At 44.0% G+C, this 20016-nt stretch overlaps 1 long non-coding RNA gene across 1 annotated transcript in view; it reads left to right on the plus strand.

Moving 5' to 3' along the window:
* The first annotated feature begins 8796 nt into the window (after window positions 1–8796).
* LOC140394395 (uncharacterized) overlaps window positions 8797–20016 on the plus strand; it is a 37043-nt gene continuing 25823 nt past the window's right edge. Inside the window, exon 1 of the long non-coding RNA XR_011935870.1 lies at window positions 8797–8908. This is a non-coding gene — a long non-coding RNA (uncharacterized lncRNA). The remainder of the gene's footprint in view (window positions 8909–20016) is intronic.

Consider the following 20016-nt stretch of genomic DNA (forward strand, 5'->3'; position numbering starts at 1 on the left):
CAGAAAGAAAGTGCAAGGTCCACACAGATAGTCACCCAAGGCCGGAATTGAACTTGGGTCCCTGGCGCTGTGAGGAAACAGTGCTAACCACTGTGCCACCATGCCGCCCTGTTAATTGACGAGCCAGTGTGAAATTACATTCCGGAGTTGAACGCGGACGTGCCCACTTCCAAGCCCATCAAGCGCACCCAGCCAAAGGACAAAGAATTCAGGCCATGGAACTTAATAAAGACAAGTATAAGGTGATGCATTCTGGCAGAAGAGAGAGACAATACACACCAAATGGCACAGTTCCAAAGAGTATGCAGGGACAAGGGATACTGGTGGTGCATGTGCATAAATCTTTGCAAGTGGCAGGGTATATAAAGAGAGTTGTTAACAAAGTATATTGAAACATGTGCTTCATAAATAGAGATATTGAGCACAAAAGAAAGAAAGTTATGCTGAACATTTAAAAAGCTCTGTTTAGGCCACAACTGGTGTACTGCTTCCAGTGCTGGTATTCACACTTTATAAAGCATGTTAGGGAGTTTTAAACGGTGCAGAAGGGATTTACCAGGATGGGTCAGGAATACAGTATTTTAGCTACAAAGTTAGGTGGGTAGAAACTGGGGTTGTTCTCTCCTTAGACCATAGGGTATCGATGGGAGATTTGATAGAAATGTAAAAGATAAGAGGTTCAAATATGCAAGACAAGGGAAAAAATATCCCATCCGCTGGTGTACAAGGACTAAGGCACAGATTTATGATTTTCAGCAAGAGATGGAGAGGTGCAAACAAAAACATTAAATGCAGAGAGTGGCAAGACCTGAAACTCACTGCCCTTGAGGCTAATAGAGCAGAGGTGATCGATGAAACTGAGTGAGCACTTGAGTAAATAAACTTGCATGACTAAGGGTACTGTAATAATGTAATTGACTATACTGTTTTGTAGACAGTCGTCAGCATAGACTCAGTGGCCAAATGGCCTTCTTCTGTGCCATTATAATTCTATGAACTGTATAAGTCAGATTGTTAAAAATAGATAGACAGACAACAAAAAAACAGGAATTTCCTCACACCGAATTTATGTATTTAAATCCATCAAAAATGATGAAGATTATTTACATTATTTTGCACAGTGCCTTTATGAGAAAAAATATATCAGCTGTCAAACGCCCAATGGATTTATTGTGCATTTGTGCCAGCCCAGAGGTTTTCACTGCTCGGGTGGGTGCATGCCCAGTCCAGAAGCATGTGAAATCACATGAGAAGACATCAGAGGCAGCACAACGTCATTGTCAAATCACGCAATATTTTGGTCGCAGAACGGCCCCGGTCCCGACCGATTCAGGCCCTGACAATGGGCCAGTATCGGGGCCGCGTCATCTACACACGCCAGGCCTTGTCGCCCGCGTAAAAGCGACGCCGCATAGATGACGCGGCCGGCGCCGCATAACGGACATCATCCAGGCATGCGCGGGTTGGCCGGCGCCAACCCGCCCATGCGTGGTTGCCGTCCTCTCTAAGTCCGCCCCACAAGAAGATGGGGGACGGATCTTGCGGGGCCGCGGAAGGAAGGTGGTCCTCCTTCAGACAGGACGGCCCGACGATCGGTGGGCACCGATCGCAGGCCACCCCACATTCCAGGTGAAGCCCGGTACAGGATCCCCCCTCGCCCCCCCCCGCAGGCCGCCCCCCCCCCCAGCGTTCACGCACCGCCCACGACTGCAGCGACCAGGTGTGGACGGCGCCGGGGGGAACCCGCCGTTTTGGCCTGGCCGCTCGGCCCATCCGGGCCTCAGAATAGCGGGGGTGCCGGAGAATCGCCATTTTGGGTGTCTCCGGCGATTCTCCGGCCCGCGAAACTCGACAGGGCCGTTCCCGCCGCTTGGGAGAATCACGGGAGGGCGTCGGACCGGCGTCCCCAGACATTTTGGCGGCCCAGGCGATTCTCCCAACCGGCGTGGGAGTGGAGAATCGCGCCCCTAGTGTTAGAACAGTTTCCAACTGTCTGTTTGCACATAAAGCTGATTACAGTTCTGATTTTCCCAAGCGCATGCATATTGATACTTTATGATAGATGTCAGCTACCTTGTCCATTGTGTTGGTCTAAAATAGTTATACATACTAAAACAGAAATATCTGTATATTTAAAATGAAATCATCTGTTTACAACTACCTTGAAAGAACTCTAAACAAGGTTAACTTTATGAACACAAGTTTTTCAATTTTTGTCTCTTCTCTATATTTATGAGTGCAATGGAATATTCAATTGCTAACATGCCATCAATATCATTTCTTCATTATCATTCATATGTTTCCCATGGCATATAATATTCCATGTTGATTGCTTTGATATATTAGATACTGAGAATGTTTTGTGCTCATATAGAAGCATTTAAGTGTATCGATGTACAGCCTCCCTCATTACAGAGAACACACAATACAATTCACTTGGCATACAAAAGCAAATACAGCAACGAGTTGTAATGGCTCTAAAGCACATTATCACCATCTGTTCCAAGCATACAAAGTAATAAAAAGGGAAGCATGTATCATCCAAGTTACAATCAGGGACAAAATTAATCGGACTTGAAAAAAATGTGAGCTAAGAAGTGAAAGTCATCATGCACTTGTTGAAAAAAAAATCATGTTTTCTGATGAAGTAACAGTGAAGGTTTATGAGGGCTGTTTATGCTACGCTTTGACTTTCAAAAGGCATCTGATGAAGCAGTACATAACAAGCAAAATTCATGGATTAAAAGCACAGTGACAGCATAGATACAAAATTGGCCACCAAACCGAAAACAGAGTGTAGTGGCAAATAGTTGTTTTCAAAAGTGAAAAGTATACAGTGGTCAGTATTCGGACCATTTATCTTTTTGATATATATTCCTTGGAGTTTTGTGTATTATAAAGTGTACACTTTCAAAGATTGCAGATGACACAAAACTAGGAAATGTAATAAACAATGTGAGAACAAAAACTTCAGAAGAATATGGGCTGGTAAAATGAACAGACTTGCGAAATGGCAGATCAAGTTAACATGGAGAAATTTGAAGGGATACATTTTGATGGGAAGAATGAAGGGACGCAATATAAGCCAAATTATATAATTTTAAAGCAGGTACAGGAACAAAGAAACCAGGGTGGTAAGACAAGTTGAGAAGGGTGTTAAAAATGCATATGGAACTTTTTGACTTTATTAATAGAGACGTAGAATACATAAGAAGGGCAGTTATGCTAAACCTTTATGAAACATTGGTTAGACCGCAGCTGAAATATTGGACATCCCTTAGGGTGTGTTTTGGCTGGGGGGTGGGGCATGTAAGATACATTGGATGGCTAGCCCATCACGTTCCAGCCCAGTCCAGTGCTGATCTCCATAATACGCGAGGTGCACGGGTGCCAAACTAGACAGCCCATCTGCCATGTTTAAATAATAAAAGGTCAATTAGGCTTGTTAGCAACCTGGATAATACACTGCCATGCCATTTTACAGTTGACATGGGCAGATAGGCGGGAATGCGCAGACCATTTTTTAATGCCCTACTTGGAAAAGGGTGAGAAGGGAAGCACCTTATTCAGGGGGTAACTTTTGCCATTTGGAGGAAAGCCACACCCTCAAGAATTCACTCCCACTTTCTTTCTCGCCACCTGTTCTCCAAAGCACAGCCCCCTCCCTGGACTCATTGATCCCTTCCTGCCCGAAAGACCTGGGGCTTACCTTCCTGCAGCAGACGTTACTCTCGTTTGTGCTCCTTCTTGCAGTCCCAGCAGTGATCTATTGAGATCTGGTGCTGCCAGGTAGCTCGAGCTGCCGGCCAATCAGATTGTCTGACAGCTCTTGAGGGTGGGACTTCCTTCCTCTGACAATTGGAGGTCCTACCCTCACCTTATTTACCCTGCCCCAGGGCATTATGGCTATGGGATGAGCTTATTTCCAGTGTGCTGGCTTTCCTTCTTGGGAGAGGGCTGGGAAGGGGACATTTTAGTAAGAATGTCAACGGCCTTAGAGCAGTGGTGGGTAACATGTGGCCAGGGGTTCTGTGTGAAGCCCACAAGATATTTTGTTGACCATTGCCTATGCTCAGGGTTGCCACGTTCCGTCCACATAGTTTTATTCCTAACAGAATGATTGAAGTGATATGCACATAAAGCAAAGGCAAGTGCAGTGAGGTGCATGCTGATTGCTCACAACATTGACTATGAGAACTATGTGCTCCCTCCGCATCCAAAGCGTAAACATTTATTTTGTTTTTACCATTTGAAGTTGATTGTTCTATTAATATATGTGATAAAGCATTTTCTAGACCTCGGTATGAAATATTCAGCATGTATTAAAAATATTTAATCTTATTCATGGGGTCATAGCTAGTTGATGAACCTGATTTCAATCTTCCAGCCCACTGAGATGAAGGACGGCCATTCATGCGGCCCACTCACTAGCATAGGCAGTCAGTCCATCATTGCCTTAGAAAGGCTGCAAAGGTGATTTACTGGAATGGTACCAAGGATGAGGGGCTTCAGTTAAATGGAGAGATTGGAGAAACTGGAGTTATTTCCTTTGAGCAAAGGTTAACAGATTTGATAGAGCTTTTCAGAATTATGAACATTTAAGGAGCAATTTTGTTTCCAGTGACAGAAGGGTCAGTAACTAGAGGATACACATTTACGGTGATTGGCAAAAGAACCAGAGACAACATGAGGAAACATTTTTTATTCAGTGTGCTCTCATGATCTGGTTATCTGAATGCATTGCTTGAATGGTAGTGGATGCAAAATCAGTTGTAACTTTCAAAAAGAAATTGGATAAATATTTGAAGGGAAAAGATTGAGGAAAGAGCGGGATGTGGAAATAATTGGTCTTCTTCTATGTTGTGTTGTATCATACCATGATACTAAGAAATTGTATTCATGAAAGTGCTATTTTGAGTTTGTAGCTTGGAGCTACCATTAATTACATTATGAGTTGGTAATCAGGACATCAAATTGATTGTAACAGCATGTGAATGTGGTTTTTGATCTCATGTTCCTTTTAGGATGTTTCTTTGTGGCAATCTTTACTGAGCATCCACTAGCAACCATTTTTAAGATACTCCACCCAAATTAAAAGCACATTGAGCTTGAAGGAGCTGAAATGCAGAAGCAGAACTGCCTGAGCACCAAATCCTGTCATTTTTAGCAATGTCAACTCAATGACAGTTACTCTGAAAGTCATTTCAAATCAAGTTCCACAGTTAAAAAGGAACTGCAGTAAGCCTTCAGTAATGCTGAAACTAGGTTCATGCTTTAATCGCAGAAACCTTTGCAACTACAATAATCAAGCTATTGTTATGGGCCAGGGTTTAGAGAACCCCAAAGTGTAGCATGGAGTTCACCTGACCCACAACTTTTAATAGATTGTGGTATGGGGAGCACACGGCCCACTCTACAGGTGGTACAGCAGAAATGGACAAGTATTTTTTAAAGCAAAACAATGTTTATTCTATGAACTCAAGTTAACCTTTTTAAAACATAGTGAACATCTTAGCAACCATTAATTCAAATACAACCCCCAAAGAATTACACTAAGTAATCCTTTAAGCTTTCCTTTTAACATCCATAAGACTTAAAATACTTTTTACCAGAAGCACATCAGGTTAAAGTCACTACTGTTATTGGTTTTAAATCACCAGGATCGATTTACAGTCTTTAGATTACAGAGAGAGATTCATACACCTCTTCTGGCTGTGACTGCAGCTCTGAAAATGAAACTAAAACACGCCCTGCAGCAAACAGCCCAAAACTACCAAAAAGCTGACAGACAGCCCAGCTCCACCCTCACTCTGACATCACTGATAAACACCCATTTCTTAAAGGTACTCTCACATGACACTATGATCCCAACATTCACATGTACTCCTGGGTTATTGTTAATCTGCCTGGAAATTTACAGAATATCCATTCAGTCATTTTTTTAAAAAACCAGATACGATAGATCAAACTAAAACCTTCAGTCAATTGTGTAGAGGTGCTGTTCTCTCTGCTATAAAAGGGTACAAACAATCTCTAACACTAATGTTGAACTGTTACACTTCCAATCTACACCTGACATGTACAAGGTACATCTGACAATTTAATTCAAATATTGTTATTGAAAAGCATATATAAGTAGGAGATGCTGGAACGAGAGGTATCACTGGCAAATTAACTAACATTTTCAAATAGTACGACCACTGCAAAGCTACTAAAGGATAAAGCAAAGTGCAGTATTCCTTAACATTTAATTATTGAATTATATTTTATGTTTTAAGCACAAGTAATCTGATTGCATTGGAACCATAACTGTACTAAGTCAGCTTCCAACAGATAAGTGGCAAAAATCCGAAAATAGGAAAACAGGCAGCACATAATTGTGCTAATTAATCATCTCAAACAATCTAGAAACGGCACAGTAAGTGATAGGTTGGACATTGCAGCAAATGGCACTTGTATGGCATCTTGAACCAAATGAAACATCACACGGTGCTCCACATCTGTGTTATCCAGTGGAACAGTGAACTGGACAAGGAGGCATTAAGCCGGATGACCAAATGGTTGGTACATGAGGTAGGTTTTAAGGAGAGTCCATAAGGCGGCAACGTGAGGTAAAGAGGGAAGGAATTCCAGAGTTTGGGTGGTTTTAGGCAGCTGAGGCCATGGCCACCAATGGAGGCCCAAATTAAAAGAGCGCAGATCTCTCGGCGGCTTGTTTGGTGAAAGGAAATTGGGCAAAACCAGCTTAAGACACGTCGCCCCACCAAAGGTGTCAATTTTTGAAATGGAGTTACCTTTAATTACACTATGAGTTGGTAATCAATGAGTTGCGGTTACATTTCAAACATTTCACTTTCTTTAGAGAGAGGTATATGCACTTACACTGCTTTGTGACTGGGAATCACATCCTTTTTGCCAAAATTCTAGCCATGCCACTTTCTGGGAGAGTAGCAGTCAAAGGGAGCGTAGGTGAAAAATGGAAACAATCATCTCCCCACCCCACCCATTAAAGAAAGTCAGCCGTGCCCAGGTGACCGCAGCCATCTTGTTGTCAACATCTGTCACCCCAACTGTCACCAACCGTCACTCGGCCGTGCGCGCATGCGCCCGGCTCAGCATCCTGCCTTCCGCTTGCCGCCCGCGCGCACGTGCTGGGCACGTGGCCAGGCCTGGGGAGGCCAATCTCGAACCACTCGCAACAATACCACTGAGGGTGAGCAACATTTGTAGCCAGACTCGGCGGATCCCCCGGGCCCGCAGCCTGCATCGGAATGGGAGCCAGCCTTAAAGCTCCTTATGTTGGCCCCACGCAGCTGATGCTATTGTCATTTGTGGGACCACTTATTATTAAAGTCTTGTTTTTATATGATGAAAGATTAAAGTGTGTGTGTCACAATCACCCCTGCCGTGTCGGCACCGCTCCGGCTGGGTTGGATACACATTGTTGGGAGTAAACAAGTCCACCGCTGCGGGTTTAAAGTGTCGGTGCCAAGTGCGTCGCCCTCCTCGTTTTGCACGTGTCTGTGTTGGTCTTTCCAATTTTAGCGGTGGAAAAGTGAAACGAATATTTTGGTCTCCATATACGAAATGGTGAATTTTGAATGCAGGATGTTCGGGCTGCACATTACAAAGTCAGCATGAACTGCGAGGCAAGTACTGTGATGTATGTTTGTGCTTGGGGGGGGGGGGGGGGGGAGAACTTTTGTTTCTTTGGCCAGCAGCTGTTGGTGAAGAATCTGCTACCACCTTCTTCGTACACATATTTTATTTCATTCTCACTCCCATCCCCCCCCCTTTTTTTTGGCCTTGCACCATCGTCCCACCTGCCTTCCACCCCCTATCACATACCTTCCTTCCCCTCTTGGTCTTTCTTCCCCTGTCTCACCCTCCCTCCTTCCTTCTGGCTTGCTTAGTAAAAAACTTCCAACTCGAAGTGCTTGCACCCAGTTCTGACGGAAGCGCCAGAAACGAACCGTTAACTCTGTCCCTCTCGCCACACTGCCAGAGCTGCTGAACTTGTTCACAGCCTTGACCGATAGTTGTAACATATCAATTCAGATTTGCGGCACCCGCAGTACTTTGCTGTTGGAGAACTGTTTGTCAGAAACGACATGCCCCGTTTTGAATGTTTGTCGACCGGTCTCAACCCTGAAAACTAACGACTGACAAAGGTTGCTTGATGCAAGTTGCAATCTCAAAAGGCAGGCCATAAATCCTCATGAACGCCAGCCAGGACATACACTGCTAGCTTGTCAGCCACCCACCAAATATTAGTACATTTGGAAGGGAAAAGACTGAAAAATAGACGCCAACATGTATGAGGCGCAACCCATACGAGAGTTTGGCCAGTTTATAGAAAAATGACATGCCTTTAGCCCACGTCACACATCTTACTCCCAAGTGCCTATAGAATACAACAGTGCTCAAAATGCAACCAGATATAAATCGAGAAGTCCTCTTGTGAGAAGATGAGAAGGGATAATGAAAACTTCAGGTAAAATATTAAGCAGATTATTTTTCCAAATCTGGAGATTTTTTTTTTTAAACTCTAAATGAATTTAAAGTTGTCAAACAACCTTGAAACCGACTCTGGCTCTTCGAAGTTCACATTGGAGAGGGAGGGGGGGAGAAAAGGATATGGGTTACAAACCACTTTGAGGCACCAACTCCGCGGTCGCGTTGTCTGCTTGAGGCAGAAGAAGACGGCGGGCGCTAGGGCCGGGTATGGGAGCTGCTCAGTGGCGGCTTCTGACGCTGTCTCCACTACTCCGAGCTCCTGAGCCGAGAAGCTGCTGCCGCTCGATGGTCCCACGCTTCCCATTGCGACATTCCCACCGCCGCCGTCAGCCTCGGCGTCCGTCGGGAATCTGCCGGCCACCGGGACCCGGACATCCTCGTTCCCCAGAGGGTGAGCCGGTTGCCTCCTCTCACCATCGGTCATGGTAGCTTGGAAATGGGAAATCTGATCAGGCGAGAGTCACCCGAGACATTGATGAGTAACAAAGTATTTATTCTCTGAGACATCACACGAACAAACGAATCGCTAATAACAGAGAGGAGGGGCGGGGGGAATAAAGATTCAGAAGTTTCTCTTGTCTTCCCAAGACTGGAAAGCCAGACTAATCTAGACTGGGCTTCCTTAAACAGGCAATGCCCGGGCTCTTTGTTGCTTTTCAAATTCCAAACCATTTGAATTGTGCCACTTGGCCAGAAGCACAGGCTAGCTCGGCAGATCCCACCTCTAAAGGGTTCTGCATTGTTTTGTAATGTGTTACCACAAGTGGTGGGCCCCACTAAAAAAAAAACACTTGGATTGCAAATTGTACCCGGGTGAAACATTCTGTTCTATCTGTCAATTCAGCAAAGCGATGCTGTTGAATTATAACGTGCGTTTGATGATTGTTTTCAACTTGCAAAGGGACCTTGACAAATATTTTTTCAAACGCGCATCGAATCACTTGACAGGCGTTGAACGCTTGCTTTATTTCTTACCTTAATATCGGTGAGTGATGTGTTCCCATAAGTATATCCTTTTGTCTTTCGATGGTATTAAATAAATGCTATTCCCCCGGTCACATTGGGTTCATCACACTGCCATCTCATATTGGATGTGCGTCTGAAGTGTGTGGATGTGTAGGTTAAACACCCAACAGCGGAAAAAAATAAAAGCAGCGAGGAAAGCGCCACTGATGAGACTCCCACGCGGCTGAGCCGCCCCAGATCCGGCTGCGATCTGGAGTTTGGGTCCAGTGTCAGAAGAGCAGCAGATTTGTGATGACTGTGCAGGAGCGGGCTTCTTGCGGTCCTTGCTGGCACCTCACCTCCCAACACCAGGAAAGTTCCTGCTCCAGCCACAGGAGCAAACAGGAGACACGTGATTCTGGGGGGGGGGGGGGGTGAAATCAGCAACGGATCCCAGATCAATGGGGAATCCATAGGTTTAGGAAGTCCATTGCAGAGTCACGCCTCCGCACGTTTGCTATGTTATCCGTAGAGAGGTATTCGTATTTTGTTTTGTCAATTGCACATTTTCCATCCGCCTTTTCCCTTTCCGAGGATGTTCCTTGACTGTGTGTGTCTAATGTTGCGGGCGCTCGTTGTTTTGAGGGTTGTCTCCAGGTGCGGGGTGATGGGTGCACTGGAGATTCAGCTGCTTTTTGTTGTCATGCACTTCGGGGGGGGGGGGGGGGGTGCAATGTCCTCGGTTCCCCAGCTGTTAATTTCGCACCCTGGAAGGTGGCTTGAAAAATAAATGGAATGTGTGTTCACGTGGCCTTTTTTTAAATCTCCTCAAATCGCCACTTTTCCAGACTCCCCCCCCCCCCCCCCCCCCCCAAACAAACTCCAACCGTGCCACAATAAATCATTGAGCAAGTGCGCGATGTTCTTGTCATCAGTTTTCACTGTCTATACGAGTTAGTGGGTCTGGAAAGTGGTGAGTTGCATTGCATCACAGTTAGACTCCAGTGGTGTTTTTGTGTGTGTTATTTGCAAATAGTGGTCTGGAGACCCGAATCGAGCGGGTTCCTGTGACAAATCAATTCGCATTTAATAACTCGTGCGATGTTCTTCCTCTCACATGTATGAGGAGGGAGTTTCAAACCAATGACTGGACGTTCTCACTATCTGGACACCTTACAAAGAAACGTTTTTCTTCCCTCTGTGTTGGTCAGTGTAAAACTTCGGCTGCATAACAGTGCGAAAATAAATGAGTGTCAGCGTGGTGGTCTCCTTTGTTGTGTAAATGATCGTGTCCGCTTCTGAAACCTTCCCAGCGACCGCGCCTCTCCACCTCTTATTGGCTTTACTGCTATTATTGAAGTGCAAGGGAGTGGCCGAAGAAGGGTCACTTTTTTTGTTAATCTGCAATTAGAAGTAACGGGAGCTGGTACCCAGTGAAGGTGCGGCATTTCTGACAGGCTAAGGTAGATCAGTGGAAAGACTTTTAAAAAACCAATGCGACGCTGCCCAATAAAATCATAAAATGGTTAAAGCACAGAAGGCCGGCCATTCGGCCCGTCGTCTCCGTGATGGCTCTGTAAAATCAGACAAGGATGCACCAATAACGTTGCAAGATTGTTACAGCAGAGCTGTGAGAGGATACAGAAAGTTCGAAATTTGCAAGTCGTGTAAACTGCGTGCCTTTTGCTTACTCACCTCCAGTAAACATCATGCACATTGTTAAATTGGGCCATGTTGCGAGATCACGGACGTGTGAGTATGTTTACATATTACAATAGGCTGCTCGCTGCCCCTGTTGTCCTGTGGTGACCACTGCATGAGTTTTATGTTTTTTGCCATTCGATCGGTATTGGATTCATTAGACTGAGTCAACCTCAGCAAGGCACCAGGACAGACTTTTAGCCCAAAACACGACGAATATTCATTGTGAAACGCGCAGGGGTATTTGTGTGGGTGCACCGTTGCGCGTTGCTGAGATAGCGTGGGCAGTTCATTGGAAGGAATGCTGCTGCAACCATTTGAATCGACATGAGCATGGCATAAATATGATTAACAGCATAAATAGCATTATCACATAAATGCTACTTTCGAGGTAAACGCTGAAATAAATCCCCAAATCAAAAAGAATAAATAAAAACAGGAATTGCTGGAAATACTCAGCAAGTCTGGCAGCAACTGTGGAGAGAGAAACTGAGTTAATGTGCCGGGTCGATGATCTTCCCTTTCTATTACTGTTTCCAGTCTCCTAATTAACAGTTGTATGGTCCAGGACTCCCCTATTTAAAATGCATTTGAAGACCGGTGCGTTGTAAATCTCCTGCGCCATTCATTTCCAGGACCCAAATGTAAAAGCACTCCCATGTTATGAATGTATAGAGTGAGGGTACAGTCCCTACAAAAGGCACAGGTGGCTACAGTCCCTGATAAAAGTGGGGTAAGCGGGAAAGGAAATAACATTTCCAATTGTTCTGTGAAGTCAGTAATCCGATCTGTGTTTTTTCCCCCAACAGAAAGTTCCCACTTAGGTTTTGCATATTAAATGTATTTTATATCTGATTCACATTCGCCACCATAACGACACCCATTCGGTACTTGTGCTCTGATGCTGCGGAGCAACGGCCACTTGTCTTACTGGAGCGTCTGTAACGCAGTAGAAGTGCCAAGGCGCTTCACAGGAGGGCTCTCAAACAAACATTGACACTGAGTCACATGAGGAGGTATCACGGCAGATGATCTAAAACTTGGTTACGGGGGAGGGAGCAAAGAGCGCCTTGAAGCTTTAAGAGAGGCGGAGAGATTTCAAGAGGGAGTTCCACAATTTGTTGTGCACAGTAAGAAGTCTTACAACACCAGGTTAAAGTCCAACAGGTTTATTTCAAACACTAGCTTTCGGAGCACTGCTCCTTCCTCAGGTGAATGAAAGCATGGAAGGATTTGAAAACGAGGATGAGAATCCTGAAAAATGAGGCACTGTTTGACTGGGAGACAATGTGGGTCAGAGAGCACAGAGATTATGGCTGAACGGGACATGGTGCAAGTTAGGATACAATCAGCAGAGCTTGTGGGATGACCTCAAGTTTACAAAGGGTAGAACATGATCGGTGAACTTGGAGTGCATTGGAATAGTCAGGTTGAGAGGCAACAAAGACAAGAATGAAGGATTCAGCAGCAGGTCTGCTGAGGTATGGTGGAACCTGGAGGTAGAAATAGACGGTCTTCCTGGTGTCATGGGTGTGTGGTCAGAAGCTGATCTCGAGGTCAATAGTGACACCAAACTTTCGAACAGTCGACTTCACCCTCAGGCAGGAAGAAGGACAAAGTTGGTAACGAGGGAACAGAGGTTGTGGTGGGAACCAAAGACCGCCTTCCTGATATGTAGTTGAGGAAATTTCCATAAGACCATAAGAAATTTGAACAGGAGTAGGCCATTCAGCCCTTGAGACTGTTGCATCATTTAATACAATCACGGCTGGCCTACCACTCACTAGTTCACTTTCCTGCCTTAGCCCTGTAACCTTTAATTTCCCCGCTGATTAAATCTCAGCCTTAAAAATATTCAAGGACTCAGCATCCACAGCTTCCTTGGGTAAAGAAGATTGAAGATTCATCAGTCTTTGAGAGAAGAAATTCTTCCTCAAATCCATCTTTTTTTTAAATTTTCCAATTAAGGGACAATTTAGCGACGCCAATCCACCTACCCTCCACATCTTTGGATTGTGGGGGTGAGACTCACGCAGACATGGGAAGGATGTGCAAACTCCACATGGACAGGGGCCGGGATCGAACCCAGATCCTTGGCGCTGTGAGGCGGCAGTACTAACCACTGTGTCACCACACCGCCCCTTCAAATCTATCTTAAATGAGCACCCCCATTCCTGCGAATGTGCCCTCTGGTCCTACACTCTCCGATGAGCGGAAATATCCTCCCAACATTTACCCTGTCTAACCCCCTAAGAATCTTCTTTTTTCAATCATATCATCTCTTATTCTTCTGAACTCCAAGGAGTACAGATGCAAACTGATCAATTTTTCCTCATTTGGCAGTCTCTCCGTAACCACTAATTCAGTATTGTATATTGGTCAAGCAGTCAGACCAATAAGTGACTGGCAGGGTCGAGAGAGATGGTGGTGAAGTAAGTGTGTTGTCGGTGTGCAGGTGGAAATTAATACTCTCTTCAGATGATGTTGCAGAGAGACAGCTTGTAGATTAGACATTGGAGGGGGTAAAGGGTAGATAATTGGGGAATGCCAGAGGTAAGAGTGCAGGATCAGGAAAAGAAGCCGTTGCAGGTGATTTTCTCACCATGACCTGGTGGGTCAGTGTTGAACCACGTGAGTGCAGTTCAACCAACTGGATTGCAGTGGAGAGACTGTTAGTGAAGAATGGTGTGATCAGTCATGTCAAAGGCTGCAGACAGGTCAGGGAGGGATAGTTTACCTTTGTTACATAGGATGTACTTTATGACCTTGATGAGAGCTGTTTCAATACTGTGACCGAGATGGAAATAGGATTGAGCTCTTTGAAAGATTACAAAAACGTTATTAATGTTGCACAAGATGATACATAAGGCTGTCTTTGAGAACCCTTTAGTACCCATTCTTGAAGCAGCTTTTGTTGCCAGCTTCCAGCTCTTTAAAAGGGGAAGAAATGGATGGTTAACACTGAATACTGCCTTTTCTGATAAAACCTATCACAGTCAACTGGCCAATTCATCTATATCTGCAAAATGTAACCTGGCCTATTGGTTTTCCAGGAAAAGGGTTAACCATGGTGAAGATTGTTGTTACTAATAAAGAGAACATCACTCAAGATAGAAAATAGAGATCAAATCTATTTAATTCCAAAGAGATGCCTGCATGGGGATTGTGATAAGAACAAATGCCAAATGATCATGACCAAAAGTTTATGCCTTTTTCAGGAAATAATATCCATTTTAGGGGCTCAGCGAATATGAATTTTCAGTGAGTCCATTTATATGTGAAATAAGTATCAACGGATACCGATCTACCTTCACACTGAGCATTAAGTGAATTTGCTAGCATGTGCCACAAACTGAAGATGCAAGAGCAGACTGTAGTGTTTGTGTACTGCAATACATTGTCATTTCACATCATTTTCACATGTTTCAATATAATTGACAGCAGTCTTGTGGTAGGTTTGTGGTTCTTTTCTAAAATCATGGTTTGTTGCCAGGACAGTTGTAGTAGTGTCTGCGTGGGTCTCCTCAGGGTGCTCCGGTTTTCTCCCACAAGTCCCAAAAGACGGGCTGTTCAGTGAATTGGACATTCTAAATTCTCCCTCAGCCCAAACAGGCGCTGGAGTGTGGTGACTAGGGGATTTTTACAATAACTTCATTGCAGTGTTAATGTCAGCCCACTTGTGACAATAATAAAGATTATTATTAGTAGTAGTAGACGAGGGAAAGAGGTAGTAACTAATTAAGTAGATAGAATTTTCCATAGCGGAACACATTTACCATCATCAGTTGTGTGTTAAAAATAATACGACTTTTGTTTATTGAAGGCGAAGCTCTCACTGGGTACTAAGGAGGCAAGCAGTGTTCAGGACTAAAGCCTGTGTCAACTTATTTTTCTCCAAATGAACTTTGACAAGATGAGGATATCACCTTCCACAATCTCTGCTTCCTTGCCACTGTCACTATGACCATCCCCATAAACTCTTACAAACTGAACTAAACTCTGAAAAGGTTTGGTATTCCATTAGTCCCAAAGCTCAGCATCAAATTCCATATCTGATTTGTCACCAAGACCTCTACTTTATCTCCATACAACACTCATCTCTTCCACTGCTGCTGAAACCTTCATCATCCTGTTATTAACTTTGGACTGAGCGCCCTTAGTACCTTTGTTTGCCTCCCATCATTCACCTTCGATAACTTCCAATTTGATCAAAAATCAAAGACCCATGCTCTGTCCCGCACCAAATCCTCCTCGCTCATCAATTCATATTTTCAGTGTCCTATGCTGATTCTCTCTCCACCCCTTACTCCCAACCCCACGTGTTGAATTTAAAATCTTTGTCCCCATCTTCAAATCCATTAAAAGGCATTGCCCCATTTTATCTCTGATGATTTTTTTGTGCCAGTTCTCTGTTGCACTATTGGTGTCAGAGCTTTCAGTGGACACTGAAATCTTTATCACACTGTTGACAGATTTAGACCAAATTCTTCCAATGCCCTCTTCTGTGACCTCAGATCCTTCATCTTCCATAAACTTAGCAGACCAATTCTGTGCTATTCACAAATTTCACCTCTTCTGTTTGTTTAATCATCTGAAAACCAACACTTCCAGAAGCTTTTCTTCAAGGAAAATCACTCACGGGATGTGGTTGCTGCTGGCTAGGCCAGCTTTTATTTCCCATCCCTCATTACCTTTGAGAAGGTGACGTTGAGCTGCCTTCTTGAACCGTTACAGTGCCTAAGGTGTAGTAGGTACATCCACAGTGCTGCTAGAGTTGGCTGGATGGGTGGTTCTTGATGTGGAGGCACCAACAGCACGGGTTCAATTCTCCTACCAGCTAAGGTTATTCATGAAGGCTCTGCCCGGCCTTCTCAATCTTGCCCCTCCCTGAGGTCTGGCTAAATCACTACCGGTCAGCTCTCTTTCAAAAGGTGAGAGTAATATGGTCCTCGGAGACTGTGGCGACTCTCATTCAGAATTCCAGGATTTTGACGCAGCGACTGCTTATCCAGGAGGCATGTAGGATTCAAGTCTGTCGATGTTAATTTTATCCAAGTGAACTTTGGGAGAACTGAGGTTTTTGGCCCACTCCTCTACTTCTCCCAACACGATGAATTTCGCTTATTTTATCAACTTTTAGTGTAAAACCCACACCCCCTCCCGCCGTCCTATTTTTATAAAGGCCCTTGGGACATGTTTGCGTTTAAGGGGCTACATGAAATCCAAATTGTTCCTGTTGCGAGCAGCAAGGAGAAAGGTTGGCGAAAAGTGAGTTTTCTTTCAAAGGTAAAAACAAACCATTGGAGACTCGATACATTGAATAGATGCACATTAAACAATTTAACATTCAAACAGGTGCCTATCATAAAAGATGCAACTGAATTGTCATTTAGTAACACAATTAGTTTTTTTTAAAGCATGATTGCAGTGAAAGGAGGGGGGCCTCAATATGCAATCCTTCCTTGTAGACAAGCACACTGAGCAACAGGCCAAGAAGTCTCCGATGACCAACCAACTTAAGGACGTAAGATAGCCACAGGGGAACCGGAAAACACAAATCACAGACAGCAGCGTAAGCCTTAACTGGTTTGCCCATGTCGTGGTGTGTTGGTGTCCGACTGCATTGTGACTGGGACATGGTTGCGAAGAATGATTTGCCAAAATGGGTGAAGCAACTTGACGCCACCAGCAAAAGAAAAATGCAGGAAATTTAGAAAAAAATAGAAACCTGAGCACCATCCTTGGGATGGAACATTTGGTGTTCAAGACTTAAAAGAAAAGTAACTGGAAAGAGAAGTGAACGGATAGTCAGAACGGAGTGGCGCTGTCACTCCTGCTGCAAGCGGCGTCCATCCATCACGCATAATAAAATTATAGTCAAATATTGTTTTGAATATGAATTGGAAACTCGATGTGTAACCAATAACAAATATTTGCAAATAGCTTGATGTGAACAACCTTTGCTCAGCGGCAACCCTCTCGCCTTTGAATCCATATGGTCTGGGTTTAGTTCCATACTAGGGAGTAGAGTACATAATCGTACTGACATATAATCATAGGCCTTTACAGCACAGAAATAAGCTCTTCGGCCCATCTTGTCTGCGCTGGCGCCATCAACGACCTCTCTATTCTAATCCCATTTTCCAAACCTTGGTCGGTAGCCTGGAAGCTGTGGCGTTTCAACTGCTCATCTAAATGCTTCTTAAATTTTGTGAGGATTCTCGCCTCAACCACTCTTTCAGGCAGTGAGTTCCAGATTCCCACCACCCTCTGGGTGAAAGAGTGTTTCCTCAAATCCCCTCTAGATCTCCTGCCCCCTACTTTAAATCTATGCCCCATGTTATTGACCTCTTTACTAAGGGGAAAAGGTTCTTCCTATCTACCTTATTTATGCCCCTCATAATTTTGTACACCTCATTCAGCACCCCCCCCCCCCCCCCCCAGTCTTCTCTGCTCCAAGGAAAACAACCCCAGCCAAACTAGGCTCCCTTCACAGCTGAAATGCTCCAGCCCAGACAGCATCCTGGTGAATCTCCTCTGCACCCTTTTAACTGTAATCACACCCTTCCTATAGTGTGACTCTCTCAAATCGATATAAACGATCCCATGGCATTGTTGGAAGAAGAATATGGGAGTTCTATTTGATGTCCCTCAACACATATTACAGAAGCATATAGGTCACTATCGCATTGCTTTGTGAGAGGGAGCTTGTGTACACACTGACTGCAGCCTTCCCTGCATTATAATACTGTCCACACTATTTAAAGATCCTTATTTGGACTTGAAAGGCACCGTTTCATTGGTTCTGCTAATGTTCTTAAACACTTCGAATCCCAGGTTTGCAGCAGACGAACTCGGGACTTCCGACTTGTTTTATGTAACTCTAACCAGTCTGGACACAGCAGTTTAAAGTTCCTGTTTTTATCATGTTTTTATATTCCACCGAGAAAATAATCAGGATCTTAATTCTGGTCTCCATCTGAACTTGGATTAACTTGACAATTAACCATCAATACATAAGGAATATATTCAGGAACTTTAAACTGCTGTGTCCTGACTGGTTAGAATTCCAGAATCAGTATTTGCCAACGCGCCACACCCTTCAAGCCACACTTGGATTACACTTGGTTTATTTTAACCGTTACGCATTAATATATAAACATATTTTTACTCAGCAGATACACTTCAGTTAATGTTTTGACGACTTTGATACAGCGACAAAATATTAGATCGGTAATCGTAACAGAGGCATTAAAGTAAAGACGGAATAGCGCCCTTTTTAGAAGTGATACATTTAGGATGATACAGAAACATGTCCCCATCGGCATATCACAGGATAGACAGGCAGAGAAGGCAGCCGTGTGGCGTGTATTTGAACTTTTGCGGAATTGCACCACTTTTGCAATTAACTTTGGTGGTTTTAATACCACAAAATTCAAAGTACTTACAAGACCGTTCGTGTAAATACACAAGAGTTATGGAATGATGCCTCGTGATATCTTATAGTATATACATTTGGCCGTGGGAACTATTCAGGAGACAAAGTGGAGATTTTCAGCATTGCTATCTTTCGGATGAAACTGTAGATAATTTAATGCTCAAAAGAAATCTTCACGCGTGCGTCCCTCTAACACGTTGTTTAATGTCAGCGGGGATTAGCAGGCTTTTAAACAGATGTGTTTTTTTCTAACAGGCTAAAACATAACATTTTTTGTAAACCGAAGTATGACACATCGCAGCTCCGGAATCACTATTATGGAAGTATTTCATACGAAGCGCCTTGACAGGGGAAATTCCTGGCGTGTTCGCAAACATCTTTATTGAGAAATGAAAGTTTAGAAGGCGTATTTTAGAAGCCGCAACTGAAATTGGATCTTTTTTTAATGCTGTCAACCTTTAGACTTGCAGAGATTTCTTGGGAGAATTAATTCACGATTCCTTGAAGGTATTTGCATTGTAATGTACTTGATGCCCTTTACTATTCAAAGCTTTATTTCCGTTCTTTCGAATCCCCGATATCAAATCATTATTATAATAAAACAATGACTCTGTAACTCGCCTCTTGGGAGCAGTTTGATTCCACGCTGAACCCATTTACAACTCACTTCCAGAGGGACAAACATCCGGCTATTTAAAACTGCCGATGGCATTTCTCTCCTGTTCTTCTGGATGGGTGAGAGCGGGAAACGCCAACAATACCTGGCCAGCTCCTTCACTCAATAAAACACGATCGCTCCCAAAAAAAACACCAGCGGCATCGGTCCAATTTATTAACCGACCTAAGTTGGGGTGGGGAATGGGAGCCAAAATCAACGGCCAAGTTGCTCACCGTGCTATTATTTGCTACTCCCTGTTCGGCAACAACTACTTTGTGGGATATGCAACGTGACGCTGGAGTGAGGGAAAGACACGCTTGCTCCACGATAGTTAAGATCCAATCAACACACGACACTCCTCAGAATGTGATACCCGATGTGACGGGATGACGCTGTAATATCATTGAAGATATCTTTTTGGGTTATGATGTTTGCCCAATCTAAAATCCTTCGGGAAACCCTAAGATTGCTTTAAAATTGATTTCGCAATTTCACCTTATGGGCTGAAATGATTTCGCAAGTTCGCGTGCATCTTTCGTGATACCCTAGATTGCATTTTTAAAAATGAAATGACGTGCTAAATTTAAGACACATTAAGTGATGGGGACTGGAAATATATCCCAAAAGGGGGTTGGGGAGAGAGGAGAGAGATGATCTTCTTTCAGACAGATGCAGGAAGATCGAGTCTGTGTATTTTAAAGACAGTATTTGCCCCTCTCTATTGTGTCATTCTAGGGGTTTCCGCGCTGAATCTAGC

This window comes from Scyliorhinus torazame, chromosome 17 (genome assembly GCF_047496885.1).
Source record: "Scyliorhinus torazame isolate Kashiwa2021f chromosome 17, sScyTor2.1, whole genome shotgun sequence".
NCBI classification, from domain to species: domain Eukaryota; kingdom Metazoa; phylum Chordata; class Chondrichthyes; order Carcharhiniformes; family Scyliorhinidae; genus Scyliorhinus; species Scyliorhinus torazame.